The sequence below is a fragment of the Mauremys reevesii genome, unplaced genomic scaffold (assembly GCF_016161935.1).
Source record: "Mauremys reevesii isolate NIE-2019 unplaced genomic scaffold, ASM1616193v1 Contig4, whole genome shotgun sequence".
In the NCBI taxonomy this organism is placed as follows: Eukaryota; Metazoa; Chordata; order Testudines; family Geoemydidae; genus Mauremys; species Mauremys reevesii.
Genome location: NW_024100851.1, coordinates 757,606 through 783,121, shown reverse-complemented (window position 1 = coordinate 783,121; position 25,516 = coordinate 757,606). Strand labels below are relative to the sequence as shown.

The 25,516-nt window shown below is 52.6% G+C and overlaps 3 non-coding genes across 3 annotated transcripts; 1 reads left to right on the top strand and 2 right to left on the bottom strand.

Moving 5' to 3' along the window:
* The first annotated feature begins 9,730 nt into the window (after positions 1–9,730).
* On the top strand, positions 9,731–9,804 carry TRNAT-AGU. The gene has a single exon. It is a non-coding gene; the product is annotated as a tRNA-Thr (tRNA).
* A 1,882-nt stretch (positions 9,805–11,686) lies between these two features.
* On the bottom strand, positions 11,687–11,768 carry TRNAS-GCU. The gene has a single exon. It is a non-coding gene; the product is annotated as a tRNA-Ser (tRNA).
* Positions 11,769–25,126: 13,358 nt separating this feature from the next.
* On the bottom strand, positions 25,127–25,208 carry TRNAS-UGA. The gene has a single exon. It is a non-coding gene; the product is annotated as a tRNA-Ser (tRNA).
* Positions 25,209–25,516: the final 308 nt, after the last annotated feature.

Sequence of the window (25,516 nt, the reverse complement as noted above, 5' to 3'; positions counted from 1 at the left end):
GTGGCACGCTGTGCTCAAAGCAGCACCTGGAAGCCCCATATTCACCACTCTCATATAATGATGACATGTTTGTACAAAGTCTGCCTGGTGAGGTGTCATTTCAAAAGTCTTGATCTGTTGAACATTAATATCGTGTTGGATTGTGTGTGCTCGCATTGGTTGGGAAGTTATGAAGTTTTGCTCTGTGTGTGTTACTGAGATATGTTATGAGGTTGGGAAATGCCCCCCACCAGCCTTTCAGGTGTGACAAGGGAGGAGCCAGACTCGCTGCTGGCCCATTGAAGGGATCCACACTCCCAAGGACTATCCCAGGAACCGTGTACAATGCAGACTTCTCCGAGATAGCACAGACAATGGACACTGCTTGACTCACATGGTAGCAAAGGAGCTTCCTAGCAAGTTGGAAGAAACTATGAAAGAGGGGAAGAGACATCATGACTTGGCCTCTCTCCCCCACAACTCAGCAGCTGGAAACACACCTGGAGGACAAAGACTGGACTGAACTGATTCAGAAATCAGAAGAGAATAATAACAATAATACTTGCAAACCAAAGTCCCCAACCAGACTAGTATTGGTTTTTCAGCAGAAAATTGTCAGTTTGGAGAATTTTGTTTTCTCAGTCAGACCTTGCCAAGGGAATCAGGGAAAAAATGTTTGAGTTGCCTCCTTCAGAACAGCTCAGCCTAGACACTAGCTCTGGTTCACTGCTCTGGCCTTCCTCGGGTTGAGGGTATTTTAATAATTTGGGGCCATCCCAGGGTGTTTGGGGGAGATGATGAGGATGTTCCCTTTTGAGATAAAAACTAAGAAATACAGGACTAGAGAATTTTTTTTAAAGAAATCTGGGATTTAGACATTTTAGACATGGGGAGTTCTGAGTTTCTGAGAAGGTTTTTGTTTGCAAGAAGTAACATTGTTTGATCTGTCATTGTACCAAAGGGGGAGATGGTTGTCTACAAAGGAGGGGTGAAAACTAAAAGCATTGCAGGAAGATGGGATTCAAACCCATGTGTGCAGAGCACAATGAATTAGCAGCCCATCACCTTAACCACTTGGCCACCTCATCTGAGCTGTCAAGAAAGAGATAGAAGGAGAAATCTAAGGCCAGCAGAGATAGGGACAATAAGGAGTTTTTAAATACTAAGCGGAAGCAGGGGCTGAATGAGCTCCCCCCCTCACATCTAGTGAGGAGCTGGGGGAAAGACTTCAGGAACAGACCGTGTTTGCACAGAGAGACCTACTCTGCCTAGGTGTGCAGCATGATGGGGCCGCTTTCCCAAAATGACCAGTTTTGGCTGTTGGTGGGTTACAAATCACTTTAGGATTGAGTGGCATTAAATGTTATTATCCTTCCTGCATGAGTGAAGGGCAGCAGAACACACCTAGCCCATCCTGATGGAGGGGTGGGTGGGTGAGGAATAGCTTTTATTTGACTGCATAGAAGTGATTGAGAACATCACCCTCAACCAGTGATTCCCCAAACATTTCACACTGTGCCCTCGTATCCATGGCTGTGGCACCCTTGAAAACCACGGTTGAGAACCGGGGCTGGGAGTGGAGCTGTTGCTTGCTGGGGAGAGAGGGGTGCGGACAGGGTTGAGGGGGTCGAGGCTGGGCTGGGAGTCAGGAGCCCAGGCTGAGGGTGGGGTTGGGGAAGAGCTGGGGCAGAGTGGGGCTGAGCGCTGCTGCCCTCATGAATTTGCCTCTGTGTCCCCCTAGGAGTCATGCCCCACATTTTGGGAACCACTGAACCCTACTCGCTAAGCAGGGGCTAGTGATGCTAAAGCCCAGGGAAGGGAGAACAAGTGCGGGGGCCCCAGCACCGGAACCCTGCCCCCCCCCACTTCTGTCTGTGGCTCCGCCCCCTTCCACACCTTCCACCCACGGCCCCATCCACTGTCACCTCTGTTCCACCACTGGCCCCACCCTGTCACTCCTTTACCCCTGCCCCACTGCGGCCCCGAGACCAGAGACGCTCTCTGCCCCTGCTGCAGCCCCCAGGCCGTAGCAGGGAGTGGGAGCTCCTCCAATCCTGGGGCTGACATGGGGGAGACTTTTCCAGGGGGGCCCAATTTGGCCAGGGCACCTAGTTATTGGCCCCACTGTCTCCTTGGCGACGCAAGGTTTGGGGAGGCTGAGCCCCCCGAGCCTCCATTATGAGCTGCCCAGGCTACCACGCTCAGTGTGGGGCCAGTCTCCCTGTGTTCTCTGCTGTTCATGCTGGGGAGCCTGGCCGGCCTTAGGGGTGGGGCCCGCGGCAGCCGCCCAGGGCTCCAGGGGGTCAAAGGGCACCGTGTGCCAGTGCAAAGGTGCTCACTGCTCTCCCCTGCCCCAATGCTCCTCCATGGCCCCATAGAGGGCTGGGGGGAGCGAGGAGCAACACTACATGCTCCATGCGTCCTGGTCACTGTCCCCACCTGGGCTGTGCTGTGAGGGGAGCATCAGAAGCTGCTGCTCTCTGCCCTTCCCAATACAGCCCGGCTGAGGAAAGTGACCTGGATGCAGGGAGCTCGGATGATGTCGCTTCTCGCCCTGCCCCTGCAGCCCCTCGGGGTGCCCGGAGGAGCAGCATCCCAGGGAGGAGCAGGCAGCAATGCCAGCTGTGCCATGCACACAGGTCAGTGTCCCCACGTGGGTGCAGGGGTTAGGGTGAAGGGGGTGCAGGAGCAGGGCAGTGGCTGGTGGCACAGGAGGGGAGTGCGGGAGTTAAGGGCAAAGGGGACACAGCGTTGCGGTTAGGGCACAGGAGGGGGCAGGAGTTAGGGGTGAAGGAGGCACAAGGGTTGGGAGTGCAGGAGCTAGCACTAAAGGGGGAGGGGGATTGTCCAGGGGTGATGGGGAAGTGCCAAAGTACAAGTTTTGCCCAGGGCACCAGTTCCCCTAACGCTGGTCCTTGGTCACATTTCTTGCTGGGAGAGGGAGGGGAGAGAGAAGAGGCGTTTTCTCTCTGTTTCTTTCCTCTCCATTTTCTGCTCCTTCCTTCAATTCCAGAAACCTCCCTTGTGTTTCAGACTGTGCAGTGACACCCTCCCCGCCCCAGGCCTCTGGCGCCTTTGGAGCAGAAAGATCCCAGGAGCTGAGGGTGAATCCAGGGGTGAGTAGCTGGCAGGAAGGAGCCCTAGCAGCTCTTCTGGGAGCGCAGGGGAGGAATGACTCCCCTTTCTCTAGATTCTCCCCATGGGGCTCTGGGGAGCAGGGAGGGTTGTGTGATAAATTCCATCCAACTCCCCCTTTGATCCAAGCCGAGGGACGTCTCAGCTCTGCACGATCCCCTTGGCAGCACCAAACAAGGGATGTTTTCCACTGGCGAGGAGACCCCAGCCAGGGACTAAAGGCAGCCCCAGACTTTCCCTTTCTCCCTTCTGGGAAATCAAGTTCAAGTTTTTACAAGGAGCTAAGGAAGCCTCAACCCCGCATCTGAATTAATGTCACATTTCTCACTACCTGACAGAAACAAATGTCATTTCAATCCCACATGAGTCCACTTCAGTCATTCCTCAGCTCTAGTCCTTCCCACTCCTGCCTTAGCTTAGGGCATTGCACCACCCTGTGGGCATTTCATTTCCCTCCTCAGTTTCACACAGAGACACAATTTCCTTTGCACAGATCCATGAACAGCAAAACCTCCCTGTATCTCTTGTCTGAGCCAGGGCATTCGATTCCATTGAAACCTTCTCTCCTGAAATGGCGATGGTCAAACAGAGAGGACGTGACCACCTTCAGCCCTGACAGTGAGATATTCACTCTTCTCTTTCTTCAAGCTGCTGCTATTATTCCATAAAACATGAACCACAGAATAAAAAGCTGAGTTTACTCCAGGGTGAGGAAAGAAAGGAGCCACCAACTCCCTGAAAAATCTCAGTGCCCCAGAGAAAACCTGCCCGTTATTGGAATTACTGATGTGCTGGAGATATGTTGGGAAAAGGGACTGTCTGAATTGCCAAGGCAGGAAACGAACAATCTACAGCAACATCATTAACCACAGACACACTCTAGCCATGCTCCAGCCACTGGGGAAATGGGCAGGAATTCTTGCTGCTCAGCCATGGCCACACGTACAGAGCTGCACAGCAGTGAGTGTGCTGGGGAAACTGGTCTGAGCAAACCATTGGAAATGACCCTTCAGTGAGAACAGAACCAGAGTGTAGAAAAGCCTCTGTGTTAAGTGATTGTGGCTGAGGGCTTAGGGAGCTGGGCTAGGAAACCAGAGGTGTCTTTCTGTGGCAGTTTGATTCTTGCCAGCTAGGCTGTGTGGTGTCTCCATGGCTGTACTTTGAGTGTCTGATCACCCAGGGTGCCACAGGGAGCCAAGTCTAGACATGTTCAGAGGCTAAAGACACATCAACATTTCAAACTCCCCCACAACATTGCTGCTGCAGCTCAGTAATGGAGATGCTCTAGGCCAGGTTTTCTCAAACTTCTTTTCACTGCAACCACCTTCTGCCAAAAAAACTTACTGCATGGCCCTGGAAAGAGGGACCAAGCCCCTCCCACACAGGGCAGGGGGGAGCCAAAGCCTGAGCTCCGCCCAAGTGGGGGAAGGGCAAAACCAGAGCTTGAGGGATTCAGCCCTGGGTGGTGGGGCTCAGACTTTTGACTTCAGCCTCAGGCCCCAACAAGTCTAATGCCAGCAGGTTTCCCTAAGCCATTGCTCAATGGGCATCTTACTAGATTGCCAGTTGCCTTTCAACTGCAGTGTGGAGACTGTGTGTGGGGGGAGAGATAACGTGTATGTTGGGGAAGAGTGAGTGTGTTGAGGTAGGTAGGAGCGGATCATTATTATCCCTATTTGAAAGAGGGAGAAGCTAAGGCTGAGAAAGGAGAATTCACTTGTTTTAGGTCACACAGCCAACCAGTGGTAGAGTTGGGAATAGGACCCAAGAGCCCTGATTTTCAAACTAACCCATCGGATCTTGAATTTCCTACATTGAATGACCTGAATAAAGTGCTCTCAGATGAGCTCCAGACCAACAACAGTGCACAGTAATTATTCAGCAAGTATTTGAGGAGAACTGCAATATTAGAGAGAATCATGAACTGCTCAGAGACCATTAATGCAGCGAAGCAGCAAAATTCATCAAACATAGAACTGGTTCTGACTTATTTCCTTGGTCTTCAAAGAGAACAACAAGGACCTGAGTCTCCTCCCTGTCAATAACCCCCTGCTCAGCCAATCAGGGTAGAGACTGAGGATGGGAGGCTGAGGGTTCTCACCAGAGAGCCCAAAGGATGGCCCAGGTCACCGGTGAGGATCACTGCCCCAGCACTATTTCAGCCCCGCATTTTTGGGTGGACCACCCAGAGTGGGAGCTGCCGAGCACTCCCCCGCAACACACACACACACACACACACACACACCTCTCTCCTGGTGTTGGGAGGGGAACAGGAGAAAGGACAAAAGAAGCAAGAGAAGAAGAGAAAGGAGGGAGGGATGGAGGAAAAAGTGAAACAAAAAGGACACACTCAAATGTCCCCAGTGATTCTAAGGGACAAAATCCCAGGTGCAGAATAAAATTCAGCCTCCTTAAGCTTGTGTTTTCCATGCCTAGAATTCAACTGTCACCAGATGGATCAGACTGAACAGGTTTCAAACCTCAAGGAGGCGCTTACCTTCTAAACAGGGATGACTGTTTTCTAGTAAAATCAGGAAAAGGGAAGGAGAAAACTCTAAAGAGGTTCCTCCTGGCGCTCACATACGTGAACCCGAATACTCTCAGTCCTCAAAGAGAGACCTGGAGAAGGAGACTTGCTGAAGCAAAGCCACAGGGGTCTCTGAGGTTTCCCTGGTCCCTCGCCCCTGTCCTGCCATGCTGATGTCAGCATCTCTCTGTGAGGTCACCACCTCCCCACCACCTTTGACCAATAGCCTGAGGTCCTGCAAAAAGCCTTTGTGATGTCACTGCCACACCCCTCCCTTGCTGTGCTAATGTCCTGCCCCTGCCCAGGCACTTTGGAGGTTTGAGCTACTCCCTGTGGATCACCCCACTCAAGGAGCGTTCGTTCTAGGAAGCAAGCCGGCTAGACAGTAAAACATCAGCCGCTGCTCCCAATACTACACTCAGTTTTTCAGAAATTTGTCGACTTTATGGCCAGAAGAGACCATTAGAGCATTTAATCTGACCCCCTGCATATCACAGGCCTCCTGTATGACTCAATAGCTACTTTTGGGTAAACACATTCCAGAAAGGCATCTAGTCTTCATTAAATGACATCAGAAGATTGTGAATCCACCACTTTCCTTGGTAGCTTGTTCCTGTGGTGAATCATCCTCGCTGTTGAATATTTGTGCCTTAGTTGTAATATGAATTTGTCTCTTTTCACCGTCCAGCCATTGGGGCTTGTTATGCTTTTCTCTGCTACATTAAAGAGCCCTTTAATAGCCAATCTTTTCTCTCCAGTAAGGCCCTTCAACACTTCAATGAAGTCACCTTTCAATCTTCATTTGATAAGCTAAACAGGTTGAGCTTGTTCAATAGCTCCCTAGAAGGCATTTTTCTCCAGCCCTCCCAACATTTGGTGGCTCTTTGCTGACCCAGCTCCAATTTCACAACATCTTTTTCAAATGAGGACACCAAAACTGGAGGCAGTATTCCAGTATCAGTCTCACTGATGCCGTGTCATCTCCTGTGACGTTATTGACATAATCTGTAACTGTATAGATCACCGTTGCGACCACTGTTCTATATTTGCAGCCAATATTATAGAAAGGTTGTTGTGTAAGGGGTCTATGGAGAGGTTATGATTGGCTGATTAGAATTATGCTATCTCTGGATGTGTATCATTTTTGTAGTTGACGTTATGAATATTGGCTCTATGCTGCCCGTATTTCAAACTTGTGCTCTGCTTCCGGGGAATACTCCAGCCAGACAAATTGGTGTCAATTCTGCCTAGCCTGCTTGATGGCTCATTAAGGACCATCAGCTATACAACTGGCCCACTGAGAGAAGTCAGATATGCCTTGTGACTCAGCAAGGTATGCAGGGATCTGCCCTATGGACAGAACTTTAAAGTTTTTCTATGCCACGTGCTGGATAGAGTGTCCTTGGGACAAAGAAAGCAAAGACCACATGGCAAGAGACTATAAAAGACTGACGCCTCATCTCCATCTTGTCTTCAGTCCTGCTTCCTACCTCTGAAGGGACTTTGCTACAAACTGAAGCTCTGTACAAAGGACTGAATGACCCATCCCAGGTGTGGATGTACTCCAGAGACTTGATTTCAACCTGCAGTTTATTCCATCACTGCTACAAGCCGGAACCAAGGACTTTGCCATTACTGGATGTGAAGGGTTCAAATCCATGTGCAGTTTATATAACAACCTGATCTATGGATTGTGCCAGCTCTTTTCCAGAGCCAAAGTCCAGAGTATGGTCAAGGGACCAGAGGCCTAGCAAATCGTGATCAGCTAAGAGAAAACTGGGGTAAACAGAAAGCCTTGCTTGCTAAGATAGGCCTGGTCAGCAAATTGCCAGGTGTTGGAGCTAAGAAGTAAATAATTGTGTCTTATTCAGAGTTGCAAATTCAGCAAAGAATCCCTTTTCCGTTAATCTCTTCTGTAGAGAGACATTCTTCCCACAGATCCAATCTTGAGTTTATGAGAAGTAGGCACATGTCAGTATAAGATATGGCATCTTTCCACTTCCCTCCCAAGAGACCAATGCCTGCCTTTAGACACACAGAAAACAATATTTATTGCCATATACTTTCACTGGTTCTTTGCTTTAACCCCTAGGAATGTACCTGTTGGACAATCAAAAGAGTTGCTCCTTTCCTATGGACCTCAAATCAGAATTTCAACATAGATATTTTATACTACTCACATTTTATCAAATTATTCATTAAATGTTAACTTGCTAACTTGAGACCATGGGTGGAGACATTATGTAACCTGTTAGCCATTGGCTACTGTGCTATCTTGTCTTGGTGCAGAACCTATCCTGGGGTGTTGAACTGCCTACCCCGTCACTTTACCCTGCCCATGGAACATCTATATATTCTATTGTAATCAATTGACTGACAGTGTCTCTGAGCCTAATACGCAAGGTGACACTCTGCCAGCGCTGTGTGTAATAAACTCCTATTCTTGACCTCTACACTGTGTAGATTATGTCCTTCACAGACACCTGCTGAATAAAGAGGAGATTCAGCATGCAGCACCCAGTGGTGCCTGGCTGAATGCGTCTCCTCTCCCCGCAGCTTGGTGATCTTTTGAGGAAATGAAAAAGACTGCCTCTGCCTAGCTGTACATTGCTTGCAAAAGAAACAGGTCTTTTTGGTGACAAGTGTTGAAAGGAGCCATTAGACGAATGTGGAGACAAGAAAACATCCCCTAACTGAACTTGCATCTGTGGATGCTGAAGCCACAACACAGAGTGCTAAATGCTATATGACCATGGCTGATGTCAGAAGAGTCTCTGCCAAAGCCTTTTTCCACCAGCAGGGGCCTCTCTGTGCACAGAACTCCTGGTAGTGTGATGGCTGCAGGCAGTGGAGAACTCTATTTTGGCATCTCTTTGTCGATGAACATCTGCAGTGGCTGTTAAAAGGCTTCTGGATAGTGGTCTTTGGGAAGAGCTGGCTGAAGAGCCTTCCTAGTAACCAGGAAATCCTGGCTTGGCCTGACAGTTCTTCCTTGCTGAACCTAATGTCTCTGTTGGCTCCTTTTTTGTATCTCTTTTCATAAAAAGAAAAGACCTGTCAGCAGAATCCTTCTAAATAGTGGTTCAAGACAGAGAGAGCCTTCCTTGCGGCTAAGTCTTGGTGCCATGGGGCATGTCTCACCACTGCAGTGCCTCCTGTTGGCCATCCTGGCAGTTAGCTCTGGTCCCCTGGTGCGCCTTCATCTAGTGGCGTCTGGCTGCCATCTGTTCTATCATTAGGACCCATGTCGCTCTCAGGACTTCAAAGTCCTCTTATGGACACAGCCCTCTGGCTGTGCCCCACTCAGGTCTCTCCCCCCTTCCAGGGGGCAGCCGTCCTCTACCCAGACACTTGCCTCAGTGGCCAGCTGCAGTCCAGGGTGTAGCCACCTGTGTCAGCAGCGACTGAGGCAAAAGGGGTGCACCTCCAACCCCCGCCATCTGTTTCTCTGGACCACTTCCCCACAGACCTAGCACCTTCCTCCGCCTTTGTATCAGGGCCTCAGTCTGGCAGTAGTCGGCCAGGAGGTCACTCATGCTCCCCTTACCCACCCAGCACTACTCTGATCATGGTGCCCTTCCTTCAGGGCAGCCAATCCTCCCTCCTCAAACTCCAAGGAGTGACTGACTCTTGCTGTGCTGAGCAGCCCTTTATATATGGGCTGCTCCAGCAAGCCTTCTCCTGATTGGCTCTCCCAATAAGCCCTTTCCTGATAGGCTGGGTTCTGCACAGCCTCTGCAAGGCTGCCTTAATCTTTCTTCTGCTTGTTTGGGGCAGCCACCCCACCACACTTGGAAAGCGGCAAATGAGAAGTCTAGAGCTGAAGGAAAGGTTACCATGACTCAGAACTGAGCCGAGGTTGCTGCGACTGAAACACAGAGCACTAACCGCTATATGATCACAGTGGCTGGTGGGAGAAGCACATGTTAGAAGCCCTCTGTCAACTCAGCTGTGGCTTGCTGTGCACGGAGAGCCAGACACCTCAAGGTCTGCAAGTCTTGAGGGAAATGGGGAACGTCTGTACTTTGGAATTTGCAGGTGTTATCCTGAACCATCAAATGGAACAGTTGTAAACTCTTTTGCAAGGCAGGCACCATGGCTTAGCTGGCTAAAGCACCTGTCTAGTAAACAGGAGATCCTGGGTTCAACTCCCAGTGGTGCCTTGTTGCATGGCTTTTGTCTCCTCTGCTCACATTTTCCTGTGTCTTTCTAGGAAACAGAAGAGACCTCTCTTGGTATCCAAGTAATTGCTTGCTAAGGAAAAGGCTTCTTTGGAGAGAAGCATTGGAAAGAATCAAATCACAAGCCTGGAGTTGATGAAAAGGCTGCTGTGACTGGCATTGGCATGGCGGTTGCTTTGACTGCAATTGCTGCAACACAAGAGCCTGTGCCACACGTCCTTGTGATTTGCTGGGGATGTCCACACACAGAGGTCATGTCACCTTCCTTTTGATTGTCAGTGATGAGAAATGGAGCAGCTGGGAGAAAAGTCCCAGAGAGCAGCACTGTGGCTAAGCTGGGCCAGGCACCTGCCAGGTAAAGTGGAGGTTAGGGATGCAGCACCCAGTGGTGCCTTGCCAAATGTGTCTGCTCTTCCCACCTTTTGGTCAATCTTTTGATGAAGCAGAGAAGATGCCTTTGCCTTGCAGTGCAGATGCTTCCAAAAGAAACCAGTCATTTTTTCTGAAAGTGTTGGAAGGAGGCACCTAAGAAACATGGAGACAAGGAAAAGGTCATCGTAACTCAACTTGCATCCATGGCTCTTGAGGCCACAACGCAGAGGACTGAGCACTGTACGACCACAGCAGGTGACAGAAGGGGCTTTTCCAAAGGCATTTTCCACTAGCAGGGTCCTCTCTGTGTGCAGAATTCCTCATCGTTTGATGTCTGCAGGCCCTGGAGATCACCCAGGCTTCAGTGTGAACACAAATATCTGCACCACAGTTTTTAGCCCCTCAGCTTTAGCTCCATGAGCTCAAATCAGATGACCCAGGCCATCCCTGCTGCCATCTTTATCCCAGGAGAGATGGACTCTAAGGGTACGTCTCCATTGCAGTGTAAGCCCAGGTGTGGCACGCTGTGCTCAAAGCAGCACCTGGAAGCCCCATATTCACCACTCTCATATAATGATGACATGGTTTGTACAAAGTCTGCCTGGTGAGGTGTTATTTCAAAAGTCTTGATCTGTTGAACATTAATATCATGTTGGATTATGTGTGCTCGCATTGGTTGGGAAGTTATGAAGTTTTGCTCTTTGTGTGTTACTGAGATATGTTATGAGGTTGGGAAATGCCCCCACCAGCCTTTCAGGTGCGACAAGGGAGGAGCCAGACTCGCTGCTGGCCCATTCAAGGTATCCACACTCCCAAGGACCATCCCAGGAACCGTGTACAATGCAGACTTCTCCGAGATAGCACAGCGACAATGGACACTGCTTGACTCACATCGTAGCAAAGGAGCTTCCTAGCAAGTTGGAAGAAACTATGAAAGGGAGGAAGAGACATCATGACTTGGCCTCTCTCCCCCACACCTCAATACCTGTAAACACATCTGGAGGACAAACACTGAACTGAGATGAATCAGAAGAGAATAATAATAATAGATTCAAATCAACGTCCCCAAACAGACTAGTATGGGTGTTTCAGCAGAAAATTTTCAGTTTGGGGAATTTTGTTTTCTCAGTCAGACCTTGCCAAAGGAAGCAGGGAGAAAATGTTTGAGTTGCCTCCTTCAGAACAGCTTGGTCTAGACACTAGCTCTGGTTCACTGCTCTGGCCTTGCTCGGGTTGAGGATATTTTAATAATTTGGGGAGGTGCCAGGGTGGTTGAGGGAGATGAGGAGGATGTTCCCTTTTGAGATAAAAACTAAGAAATACAGAACTAGAGAATTTTTTTTTTTTTTTTTAGAAATCTGGGATTTAGACATTTTATTTAAAGTAAGGGCGTTCTGAGTTTCTGTTTGCAAGAAGTACCATTGTTTGATCTGTCATTGTACCAAATGGGGAGATGGTTGTCTATAAAGGATGGGTGAAGACTAAATGCATCCGATGAGGATGGGATTCGAACCCACGCGTGCAGAGCACAATGGATTAGCAGTCCATCACCTTAACCACTCGGCCACCTCATCAGAACTGTAAAGAAAAGGACAGGAGGAGAAATCTAAGGCCGGCAGAGACAGGGGCAATAAGGCATTTTTAAATACTAAGCGGAAGCAGGGGCTGAATGAGCTCCCTCCTCACATCTAGTGAGGAGCTGGGGGAAAGACTTCAGGAACAGACGATGTTTGCATAGACAAACCTACTCTGCCTAGATATACAGCATGATGGGGCCACTTTCCCAAAAATGACCAGTTTTGGCTGGTGGCAGGTTACAAATCACTTTAGGATTGAGTGGAATGAAATGTTATTATCCTTCCTGCATGAGTGAAGGGCAGCAGAACATACCTAGTCAGTCCTGATGGAGGGGTAGGTGGGTGAGGAATAGCTTTTATTGGACTTCATAGAAGTGATTGAGAACATCACCTAAACCAGTGGTCCCCAAACATTTCACACTGTGCCCTCTTATCCAGTTGGGGGAGGGCAAAACCAGAGCTTGAGGGATTCAGCCCTGGGTGGTGGGGCTTAGACTTTTGGCTTCAGCCCCAGGCCCTAAGAAGTCTAATGCCAGCCCTGGTGACCCCATTAAAACAGGGTTATGACCCACTTTGGGGTCCTGACTCACAGTTTGAGAACCACTGCTCTATGCTAAAGGGAGAGAGTTTTCCTGTGGGTGTAGTTAATCCACTTCCCCAAGAGATGGCAGCTATGTCAGTGGGAGAAGCTATATCGGTGGGTGTGCAAGCTGTGGTGTTTGCCACATTTAACAAGTTTAATCAAACCCCATTTTTAAAACCATCTGTAGCCTGGGAATGGCAAAGGACCTCGATGAAGGAGGGTCTGTCCTTTAAAGTCCTGGAGATCATGAGTCCATGCTTTTGCCAGCATGGGAGTATAGCTAAGTGGTAAAGTGCTTGATTGCAGATCAAGTGGTCCTTGATTCAACCCCCAGTGTTTTCTTATAACCTTCTTTCTTTTTTTTAAAAAAAGGAAAACATTTTCATTTTCATTCTCCATTCTGTTCAGGAGCTCCACTGTACAGGGTTGCTTGATATGGATGTAAACACTCAACATTTCACTGTCCAAATGCATAAATACCTAGCAAAGCTGTCTATCAGCTGAAATCAGTTTCAGTCCTCAAAGTGTCAATTTATGTTTTCATCAATTAAACAAAGGTATCATATGAATGTACATTTGCAGATCCCTCTTCTCCAGGAGCTGTGCTGTGCAGAAGAACAAGAGTCACATCCAGCTGCAGTTCATGAGTCTGATAACCAAAGAGCTGTTGCCAGCTCAAAGAGCCTGAGGCGGAGCAACAGCAGGGTTCATTGCCCGGTGTGCGTAGCACTAATTGACACACCAGGGTGGAGAAGCAAAACCAGTTTTATTTGAGCCCAAATAAGGTGCCAGGGAGAAAAAGCATCTCAAATCCTGCACACCCGTGCGCAGGCGGGGTCCCAGCATTTATACCCCACTTGTTTGTGTAAGCCTTTTGTTTGGTTTTCCCCCTCACCCCTCCCTTCCCAACAGCAGTTACTTTAAACATTACATTTCAGCGTGTTAGAAAAGTTCTCATTCGCATGCTTATCTATGGCCTTCACAGCACAAACGCATACAGATTTTCCTCCCCCCTCTCCCCCTCCACCCCGCCGCTTCTGCTGTTTTAAACTCCTGCATTTGCAAGCTGAGACAGCTGACAGTTACACATTTTGCTTGCTGTCTGTTAGCATCTTAGGCTGGTTAAAGTTCACAGCATGGAAGACCTCTGGTTCACTCAGGCCTGTAGTCACAACTTTGGTTTACTTAGGCCTAGTGACACCAACAGAGCCAATAAATGTTCTGAGGGCTGGAGAAAAATGCCTTCTAGTGAGCTATTGAACAAGCTCAACCTGTTTAGCTTATCAAAAGAAGATTGAAAGGTGACTTCATTGAAGTGTTGAGGGGCCTTAATGGAGAGAAAAGATTGGATATGAAAGGGCTCTTGAATCTAGCAGAGAAAGGCATAACAAGACCCAGTGGCTGGACGGTGAAAAAAGACAAATTCATATTACAAATAAGATGCAAATATTCAACAGCGAGGATGATTCACCAGAGGAACAAGCTACCAAGGAAAGTGGTGGATTCTCCATCTCCTGATGTCATTTAATGAAGACTAGATGCCTTTCTGGAATGTGTTTGCCCCAAAGTAGCTCTTGTGTCATACAGGAGGCCTGTGATATGCAGGGGGTCAGATTAGATGCTCTAATGGTCTCTTCTGGCCATCAAGTTGACTAATTTCTGAAAAACTGAGTGTAGCATTGGGAGCAGCGTCTGATGTTTTCCTGTCTAGCCGGCTTGCTGCCTAGAACGAACGCTCCTTGAATGGGGTGATCCACAGGGAGTAGCTCAAACCTCCAAAGTGCCTGGGCAGGGGCAGGACATTAGCACAGCAAGGGAGGGGTGTGGCAGTGACATCACAAAGGCTTTTTGCAGGACCTCAGACTATTGGTCAAAGGCGGTGGGGAGGTGGTGACCTCACAGAGAGATGCTGACATCAGCCATGCAGGACAGGGGTGAGGGGCCAGGGAAATCTCAGAGACCCCTGTGGCTTTGCTTCAGCAAGTCTCCTTCTCCAGGTCTCTCTTTGAGGACTACGAGAGTATTCGGGTTCACATACGTGAGCGCCAGGAGGAACCTCTTTCGAGTTTTCTTCTTCCCTTTTAGTGATTTTACTAGAAAACAGCCATCCCTGTTTAGAAGGTAAGAGCCTCCTCGAGGTTTGAAACCTGTTCAGTCTGATCCATCTGGTGACAGTTGAATTTTAGGCATGGAAAACAGAAGCTTAAGGAGGCAGAATTTTATTCCGCACCTGGGATTTTGTCCCTTAGAATCACTGGAGACATTGGGGTTTGTCCTTTTTATTTCACCTTTTCCTCCATCCCTCCCCCCCCTCCTTTCTCTTCGTCTCTTGCTTCTTTTGTCCTTTTTCCTGTTCCCCTCCCAACAGCAGGAGGGGTGTGTGTGTGTGTGTGTGTTGCAGGGGAGGGCTCGGCAGCTCCCACTGTGGGAGGTCCACCCAAAAATGTGAGGCTGAAATAGTGCTTGGGCAGTGATCCCCACCGGTGACCTGGGCCATCCTTTGGGCTCTCTGGTGAGAACCCTCAGCCTCCCATCCTCAGTCTCTACCCTGATTGGCTGAGCAGGGGGTTATTGACAGGGAGGAGACTCAGGTCCTTGTTGTTCTCTTTTAAGACCAAGGAAATAAGTCAGAACCAGTCATATGTTTGACAAATTTTGCTGCTTTGCTGCATTAATGGTCTCTGAGCAGTTCATGATTCTCTCTAACATTGCAGTTCTCCTCAAATACTTGCTGAATAATTACTGTGAACTGTTGTTGGTCTGGAGCTCATCTGAGAGCACTTTATTCAGTGTCTGAAATTCAAAATCCGATGCTTAGTTTGAAAATCAGGGCTCTTGGGTCCTATTCCCAACTCTGCCACTGGCTGGCTGTGTGACCTAAGACAAGTGAATTCTCCTTTCTGAGCCTTAGCTTCTCCCTCTCCTTTCTGAGCCTTAGCTTCATAGTAATGATCTGCTCCTACCTACCTCACAGTAGGTGGAGGATGGGGATACATTGGAGAGAGTCACTAGGAGTAGTGCGTAATTTGAGGTGTCCTATCACGTTTACTCAGAGCAGATTATGACATAATAGAATAGCTGAAATTGTCCAGTTTATTTGTATTTTTTTTATTTTGAAATTGTTAAGAGTAGCAACTACTTAGCTCAGACTGAAGCATCTTATCTAATTTTCGAGATCTAAGTGTCTCCTCTTTGTGTGCGACAAGACAATTTAACACACTGTGACAAACAGGAGATGCTTTTGTTTTGCAACAAAATATTTTTGCAAAGAACTTTCATCGCACTTGTTTTGATTTTGAGAAACAAACTCGTTTAGTCTGAAGGGGATTTTCTGACAGAAATGGTTTCAATGAAGTTTCCCCACCATCTCGATTCCTGGGCTCTATCCCTGCCTCTGGCGGGTTTTGCTGTTTGTTAGAACAGGAGTCAGGACTGGTAGCTTCTCTTTCTGGCTCTGCCACCGCCTTGCTGTGTAGGCCCTTGGGTAGGTCACTTCCCTTCTCTGCACCTCAGGCTCCTCCCCATCTGTCCAATGGGAACAGGGACAATTCTTGAACTCTGGGCGGTCGTGAGCCTGAGTGAGATAAGGGGCGTTAAAGCCCTCTGTGAAGGAGAAAGGGGAGTTTCTCGGTGTTTAGCACCAAGGAATTCTAAAGTTTGCTAAAATGTCTAGTCTGTGGAAACAAGAAATGGTCAGAGCCAAACTTTTTAACCACTGCCTTTTTTAAAGCTCATTCAGGGATGTGAGTCCCTGTCTCTTAGGTACCTGGGGTTCTTTGCCAGCAGGAGAGAAGAGGTTCCTGCCTCTGTTTTTGTGGCCTTAACAAACCAGGCGTTGTGCCCCAGTTCTCGTCTGAGATCCCTGAAAAAGAACATCTTCCCATCCATGAACAAGACAGGACCTATCTTTAAAAGGGGAACAAAGAGACCCCTGGGACTTACAGACTAGCTAGCCTCACTTCCACAGCTGGAGAGATACTGGAATACATTCTTAAACAATCACTTTGTCAGCAGCACCTACAGGATACTTTGGTTCTTAGGATTAGTGAGCATGGATTTGTCAAGAACAAATGATTCCAAACCAATCCTCTTTCCTTCTTCGGCAGGGTTCCGGGCCTAGTGGAGGTGGGTGAACAGTAGATGGGATCGATCTCGGTGTTACTAAGGCTTTTGACACAGTCCCGTAGGACATTCTCACAAGCAAAGGAGGGAAATGCGGTCTAGATGCAATCAATGTAATGTGGGTGCAGAGCTGGTTGAAAGCCCAGACTCCAAGCGCCCTTCTCCATGTCTGGCTGTCCAACGGAGAGGGTGCACCTAGTGGGTCCGGCAGGGATCGGTCCGGGGTCCGGTACTAGTCAATATTTTCATGAATGATTTGGAAGATGGAGTGGAGAGCATGCTGCTAAAATGTGCAACTGACACCAAGCACTTTGGAGCACAGGACTGGAATTCAAAACGCCCTTAACAAATTGGAGACTTGGTCTTCTTGAGCCAAACTCCATGGCTGGGCCCCTCTCTCTAGACTGGGCTGAAGTGAAACCCCAGAGCCAAACCCTCCCCCTCCTGGGCCGTGCGCTCCGACCTTGAATGGTCAGATGCTGCTTAGCGCTGTCAGAGCAGCTTTGGCTGGGGGATTCTCCCAGCACTTTCCAATAGCAGGAAGGAGGAGGAGGAGGAGGAGGGGGGGGAAGGGAAAAGCCAGGCAGAGCGGAGAGGATGGCGGGAGGGTCACAGTGGAGGGGGGGGCACTGCGGGGGCAGGTTGGGGGCGGGGTTGAAGGCCTCTGCCCTGTGCACCCCCACCCGCCCGGCTCCCACGTGGGATTCGATCCCAACGCCGCAGCGCCCGGGTGGGGTAGCGAAGCCTCGGGCGAGGGAACCGGGCCTCCCAACGCGCCGAGTCTCTGTCCCGCGCTCTCTCCGCCAATCAGCGAGCGGGGAGGGGCGGGGCGAAGTGACGAGTTACGGCCCCTCCTCCAATAGAGGCCGCGTGTGTGAAAGGGAGAACTACGCTTCCCAGAGTGCACTGGGAGGGGGCGCGTTGTCTGAGCAACTCTCCGTCACTTCCGCTCTGAGACGAGCCAGGAACTACAACTCCCAGCCTGCCCCGGGGCGCCTCCGTCCTCCCCAGCCCAGGTGAGGGCGGGTCCCTGGGTCAACCTGACACCTCCCCCCAGCGCAACTCCTCATCCCCGCCCCGCCCCCCGAGAGCCCCGGCCCCGCCCCCCTCCGGCTCCTGACCAGAACTCGGGTGTCCCAGCGCCCCCCCTGCTTCTCCCTTGGCCTCCTCTCTCCCGACTCAGGGGCAGGGGGGGCTGTTGGATGGAGCCATATGGGAATACGGGGGAGGGGCAGGGCTGGGAGCCAGGACTCCTGGGTTCTCCCCCAGCTCTGGGAGGGGAGTGGGGTGAGGAGAGTAGAGTAGAGTGGGGGAGGGGCTGGGGTGCCTGCTGCCCTCGGGGTGACCAGCAGAGCCCTCCCCTGCAGATTGTTACCCCAACCATGCACTTGGGGTGCTGGTGCCTGGTGCCGCCCCTGGTTCCAGCCCCTCTGCCCAGGCAGCTCCCCCAGCCTGACACACACACCCAGCCCATGCACCCGCCCCACCCCAGGGCTCCTCAGCCCAGAGGGGAGCCCCCCGGCTGAGTGGGGAATCAGAGCCCCCCCCCCCGAAATTACCCTGGGACCAGCATGATCTGCCTCCGCCCTGCCCTGCTCCGCATGTATTCGGAGTGAGGCAGTTTCCCTGTCCCAACGTGTGTCCTGCCATGTGTCTCTTCTCGTCCCCAGTTCCCTCCAAACCAGCCCATTTCCACTGCACCCCGGGCTGGGTCTCTGCCAACCCCCCTTCTCCCCTCCTGCCCCCAATAGCTCCCGGCCACTCCGGGTCTATAGGGCTGGATCCTCCCTCCCCCTTCTCCCCTCATTTCCTGCCTCTGGGGTCTAAGGAGATGGGTGTCTCCTCTGCCATCCTCTCCTACCCCCATATCCTGCTGCCTCTAGGGGTCTATGGGGCTGGGTCTCTCCCCTCCATCTCCTCCCCTGCCCGCAATATCCCTCTGGGGCTCTGTGGGGCTGGGGCTCTCTCCTGCCCCTGTGCTCCCCTGCACACGATGTCCTGGGAGTGACTCAGTTTCCTGGACCAACATTTCACACACCCCACCCCACCCGACATGTCTCCCTCCACACCAGCCCATTTCAACTGCACCCCCGGGTGGGTCTCTGCCAATCCCCCTTCTCCCATCCTGTCCCCAATATCTCCCTGCCCATAGGGGTCTATGGGGGGTGGGTCTCTCCTCCCCTTCTCCCCATCCTCCTCCCTTCCCTGCAATATCTCCCTGCCCCTGCAGGTCTATGGGGTGGGTCTCTCCTGCCCCATCCCCTCATCCCTTCCCACAGCTCCCTGCCCCAGTCTGTCTATGGGGCTGGGTCTCTCCCTGAAGCCCCGCCCCCAGCGCGGGGCTCACAGACAATCCCCGCCCAGCGGCTGTGACGTGCGCTGGGGCTGTGACGTGCGCTGACGGGCTCACTCCCCGCAGGCAACTCATTCACTGGAGACCAAAACAACAGAAGGTGTCACGTGTCCATGGGCGGGGTTATGCAGATGAGCAGTGTCTGGCGGCAGGACGGGGAGCAGCGAGAGGAACCGAAGGAGCCCGGCGGAGAGAATTCTCTGCGTGTGGACAGAATCCGGTGTGGGGAGTTCGTGCTGTGGGTGCCTGCGCCGGAGTCACTTCGGGGCAGTGATTGCTACTGAGCTGCATAGTGACCAAAGGGGTGTGAATGGGGTGTGGTGCCTGGCGGGGAGCAGCTCCTGGTGAAAAGAAAGCAGCAGATCCTGTCCTAGCGGTGGTTTGTGGGGCTGGGTGGGGTTTCTTTGCAACCATGAGTGGGATTGTTGTGGGTGCAACTAGACCCCCCTTCTCTGGGGGGGCGGGGCTTCTACTGTCTGCCTTGGGGAGGGGGAGGTCCATGATGTCACAGCCCATGGGGGAGGGGAGTTTGAATCAAGTTTCTGAAGTGGGAGAGCAACTTCCCCGGCTCCCACTCACTCTCCACTAGGGGCTGGGCTGGGATCTCTAGGGAGGGAAGCACAAGAAAAAACAGTCTCCCCTGTGGAACCCAGGAGTCCTGGCTCCCAGTCCCCCTGCTCTAGACCCCCTCCACTCCCAGGACCAGGGGTAGAACCCAGGGGTCCTGGTGCCCAGCCCCCTCCCTGCTCTGACCACTCAACCCCACTCCCCTCCCAGGGTGGTGCAGGGGTCACTGGGTCTGTGTCCCAGCTCTGCTAAGGGCCGTGACTGATTTTCCCAAAGTGCTTCCTTTTGAATCCAGCACATCTGCCCCCTGCCCGGTCGCTGCCCACCACCGTGTGGGGCACCAGCACTGTGCCGGGTCGTGATGGGAAATTGTCCAAGCTGGCCCAGGAGAGACGTGTGTGTCCCTGCTGCCCCTGCTGGTGGGGCTGAGCCCCACTCTGTGTGTGTGTGTGTTGGCTTTGCAGAATTTTGTATCCTGCAGCAAGTGACACACACACATATTGACGCACAAAGACACTCACACAATCCCAAGAACACTCACACACAACACACCCAGAGGGACATGCTAGCCCAACCCCCAAAGAGAGAAACAATCACACCTCCAGCCACACACACCAGAATATGCACAATCATGCTCAGAGACACAACTGCACGCAGTTCACTCTCACTGCTCCCAACACAAGGACCTTCTGCCCCATGCAGCCTGCGCCGAGGCCTGTGGAACTCTCTGTCACTGGAGTCCCCCCAAGCACACATCCTCTCCCCCTCGTGCTGGATCATCTGCTTGGCCCCCTGCCCCCTCTCGGGGTGCGCTGTGCGGCGTGGCTGGGGACTGTGCAATGGCCCAGCACCAGGCAACACAGAACGGACACCACACGCCCTGCCCCTCCTCACCTGAGCTGCTCTCCAGGTGCATCGGAGCCCAGCACCCAGCACCTTGGCACTCCTGCCCCACAGGGGGTGAGCTGCAGCCCCCGCCACACTCCGCAGAGGGGAGAAGGGTCAGGCCAGCCAGCCCTTGTAAGATGGGGAAATCACCTCCGGGGTCGACGGTATGGGGGCTGTGACATATAGAGAAACGGTTGTTGCGCAGAAAGAGGGCAGCAGAGCACACGCGCACACACACAGCTACCCATGAGAACGGACCTTTCCAGGAGACCAATAGACATTGCCATGGCGACAGAGGGGGCTGGGCTCCCAGGGTCTGACCCGGGCTGAGACTGGTTCTGACCTAGAGGGGTCTCTCCAGCAGGGGGCAGCGTGACCCACACACAAACCCACCAGAAGTGCCTTTCTTAGCGGGTCTCCCAGGCCATCCCCCACCCTGCCCCGGGGTGGGTAACAAAGGGGCAGTACGGGACTCTGGGCCATGTCACAACTCGGCCCCAGCCCCTCGCTCCCACATGCTGGCGAGTTGGGTAACTGCTGAGGGATTGCACGAGAGAGTCAGAGCCAGGGAGAGAACCCAGGAGTCCTGGCTGCCCCCCGGGACACACTCTAACCACTGGACCACACTCCCCTCCCAGCGCTGGAGATAGAACCCAGGAATTCTGACCACCAACCTCCCTCCCCCACTCTGACCACCAGACCCCACACTCCCCTTTTAGATTTTAGTCCCGCTGCCTCTTCTATCCACCCACCCCACCTGTCCATCCCTTTGCTGCAGGTTTCTGGGGTGTCACCCCTGCTCTGCGCTCCCCCAGTGCAGCCCAAGGCCTTTCCTCCCCCCAGCCACACATCCTCTCCCCCTCGTGCTGGATCATCTGCTTGGGCCCCTGCCCTCTCGGGCGCGCCAGCGGCGTGTCTGGGGATTGTGCAATGGCCCAGCACCAGGCAACACAGAACGGACACCACATGCCCTGCCCTGCCTCACCTGAGCTGCTCTCCAGGTGCATCGGAGCCCAGCACCCAGCACCTTGGCACTGCTGCCCCACAGGGGGTGAGCTGCATCCCCCGCCACACTCCGCAGAGGGGAGAAGGGTCAGGCCAGCCAGCCTTTGTAAGATGGGGAAATCACCACCGGGGTCGACGGTATGGGGGCTGTGACATATAGAGAAACGGTTGTTGCGCAGAAAGAGGGCAGCAGAGCACACGCGCACACACACACACACACACTTGCAAACATGCACAAACACATGCATGAATCCAGCCACACAAACACACACATACTTGCTAATATACACAAACACCCGCACAAATCCAGCCAACATCAACACAACTGCTAACAGATGCAAACACATGCACAAATCCAGCCACATGAACACACACACTTGCACAGCCACAAACACAACCCCCACAGCTGTAATAACACCCCCCCCCACAAAACCCTTACAGAAAACCACACATATACAAATACATGCAGAAATCAATCCACACACACACCCCCATTCTGTGCACACACCTTGGGTCACTGCAACACTGAATACTTCAATTGGATGGGGGGCCCAGCACCATGGCTATTCCCTGCCCCCCAGGGCTCTCAGGGGGTGGATTGGGGGGCACAGGGGGCACAATCCAGTGCCAGCCAAGGGGGGCGGGGTTAGAGGTGGAGATGAGGCCATGGTTTGTGCACCACTCGGTTCCTGGCACAGTCTCCTTTTAGGATTTGCATTTCTTGGTAGTTTTCACCTCATCACCACTTCCTGCCCAGCTCCCTCCTGCTGTGCAAGATGGTTTGGGGGGGGGAAGGGGGGATGGGAAGAACCCAGGAATCCTGGCTCCAGCCCCACCTGTGCTAAGCTACGAGACTCCACTCTAACCCCAGCGCTGGGACTGGAACCCAGGAGTCCTGACACCCATCTTCCTTTCCTCTAACCACTAGACCCCACTCCCCCTCTTTTGGGGAGCCAGGACTCCTGGGTTCTGGCCCCAACTCTGGGAGCAGAGTGGGGTCTAGTGGTTAGAGCAGGAGGAGCCAGGACTCCTGGGTTTTGCTCTCAGTGCTGCTGTGTGACACTGGGTCTGTTTCTCCTCCCACTTTTTGGGTATGGAGCCTGTAAACTCTCTGGGGCATGGCATGTATCTTGCTGTGTCTGGGCAGCGCCTGGCCCAACGGGGGCCTTGATTCTGCCTTGTCAACGGCAGCGCAGAAAGCCCTAGTGCCAAAAGAAGATGTGGGGCGGGGGGGGGGGAGCTTTGCAAAAATCGGTCACACCAATAGGAAACCAGCCCAAGCAGTTTGTGACTTCACTTCCCAAAATTAGACACACACACACACACACACACACAGAGAGCCCTGCTCAAACCGCCCCCTTTGCCAGTGCACCACCTCACCTCGTCCAGGCAGGTCTAGGCGGGAAGCTCCATGTGGGAGCGGTGATGGACGGCACCATCAAGGTAGGTTCTGGAGATGGTCCTCCAGGTATGGGCGTCTCGGCTCCAACTGGCACTGGGCTCACGCTGGGCTGCGTTCAGTTCCTCTCTCTGGTGTGCGTCCCGGCTCCACAAACGCCCCCGCCCCCTGCTCTTTCCTTCTGGTACTAAAAATATCCTCTTCCTTCGCCCCAGAGAGACACACCCATGGTGCTGCTCAGCACACGGCTTCCCCCCACCTTCCCCCATTCCCAGGAGCGTGCAGGAAGGGGGTCAGGATTGGGGAGAGCCCGTGTCCCGAGGGGAGGGTATGGGAGGGCTTGCCTCCTCCTCAGAGCATGGGGGTGCCAATAGGCACCTATGGATGGTCCCCCCAAGCAGGGCCAGGACTGAAATGGGAGGCCTGTGCCCCCAACATGGAGAATCGGGTGCAACCTTACTTAACGGGTCAGTCTGTCCTTTCTCTGACTCTCCCATTCCAGCTTCAGCTAGCGCTTGTGGTTCATTTGTTCTTTTTCATTCCTTTCCTTCTCTAGCTTGTATGTTCTTGCTTTCTTTTTCCCCCTCTACCTTTCATGCTGTTCCTTTCTTTCCTCCTTTTTCTAATTTTTTTTCTCTCCCTTTATTTCTTTCTCTGCCTTTCACGTTCTTTTCGCTTGCTCTCTCTCTCTCTCTCTCGCTCTCTCTCGCTGGTTATTTTTTTCATTCGCTCTTTTTCCTCTCTCCTTCCAAGCCAAGCGGGTTCTCCTCGCACACAGATTTTGACAGGTTTTCCTCCTGATCAGCAAGTGGATTAAGCACGTCTTCAGTGGGGGTTTGCCATGCCAGGGAGCAGGCTGGCTGGGTGTCTTTGTGGCCGTCTGGTGGCCACACATACGCATGGTCCTCTCCTCCTCTGGCCCTGCCCTCAGTTGCTCTGTAGCTTTTAAGCCTTCACTTGGAGCTGTCAGCACCAGCCGCCTCTGCTCTAGGTGCCCAGAGGAGGAGAGGTGTTGCTGGGTCACTTTTACAGATGGCCCCTTCCCTGGTACTGCCCTTGCTCAGCTGCGCAGAGGAGCTTCCATCCCCAATCCCTGCCTGTCACTGCCCAGCAGCCCTCTGGCACCATTCCTGCCTCACTCTCTTCCTGCCATGTTGGGAAAGACAGCTCCCATCTCGCCTTGTTAAAGGTCAGGTGGGCCAACTAGGGGCAGAAGCCCCTTCTATGTTTTCCTACTGCAGAGCCCAAGCTCAGGAACTCACCTTGGGTGCAGGCACTGCTGTGCTCCCAGAAAACAAGGCACCACTGCACAAAGACCAAAGAAAGGGCCTGCCAAAGCCTGGGATTGAACCAGGGACCTTTACATCTTCAGTCTAACGCTTGCCCAACTGAGCTACTTCAGCAGCTGCATGAAAGCATTTTGGCCTGTTGCTTCTCTGTCGGGGATGTTTTTGTCAGCAGTTGCACACAAAAAGGACAGGAAAACGAACGGCTGCTCCACACCCCCACCGGAGGAACCCGGCGCCCTTAGCTGTGGGGAGTAAGAAGTGGCTGTTGGCTGACAGGGCCTGTCCCCGAGGAGCTGGAACAGCAGCTGCCGCCTCCCCCTCGGCTCCAGGCTGTGGGAAATGCTCATTGCCTGGCTGCATGGGCGGCTGCTGCTCCGTGCTCTGGAGAGCGTCTGTATTGCTCTGTCAACTCTCCATCTTCACTGAGCCAGTCTGGTAAGGTCCCAAGTGCCCCCTCCGGCCTGGCAGCTGAGAGTCTGTGCAGACATCAGCCCCCCTGCCAGCCCCACAGGCAGCAGCAGCGCCAGCCCCCCAGCACCACAGGGGCACTCAATGCACTTCCTGTGGGGAAATGGCTCCTTGGCGTCCAGCTGCTAGAGTGAGAGCCAGGAGAGAGCAGTGTCTGGCTCACCTTGGGGGAGACAAGAGACCTGGTGAGTGCGGATCTCCCTCAGCCTCCCCCGCAAGGCTGGTCACTTCTATTGTCACTGTGATAGTCAGTGCTTCCCTTCAGGGCCGGCCCTAGAGGGGTGCAGGGCCCAGGACAAATCCCCCCTTTTCTGCCCTGCCCCCACTCCACCCCTTCCCCCAAGCCTCCACCCCTGTCCCATCTCTTCCAGTCCTGCACCTTCCTGCCCCATTCCTCTCCCTGCTCCTCCCCCTCCCCGCCCAGCGCCTCCTGCACCCCACTGAACAGCTGGTCACTGGCAAGTGGGAGGCGCTGAAGGGGAAGAGAAAGAGCTTGTCAGCAAGGCTTCAGGCACTGAGAGTTTGCCTGACCCCTCAGGTACACAGTGTGCGGGAGTGTCCCAGGCATCTCGATGAAAGGAGCAGAACAGAATTTACTTGGGGTGGGGAGAGAATTGAGAGTGTCTCAGGGGGTTGTACAGAGGTGTTGCCCCGGTGAGAGACTGGCTAAAACACAGGCCTCGCTGTGAGCAGGATTTGAACCTGCGCAGGGGAACCCTATTGGATTTCAACTCCAACGCCTTAACCACTCGGCCATCACAGCTGTGAGCACAAAACTGCCCCAATGCCAGAGAAACTGGTAAAGAATCACAATGCCCAGGTGTGAAGTCATCTGAACTACAGGATTCCCACCGCAAACCTGGCTCCCAAAGCACAGGGGGGGATTGGGGGTTTGTTCTCTTTGCTTAGCCATGTGCAGTCGCTCATGCTCCAATACGTCTGTTAGTCTATAAGGTGCCACAGGACTCTTTGCTGCTTTTACAGATCCAGACTAACACGGCCCCTCTGATACTCCTAGTGACACTCTCCGATGGATCCCCATCCTCCACCCACCGTGAGGTAGGTAGGAGC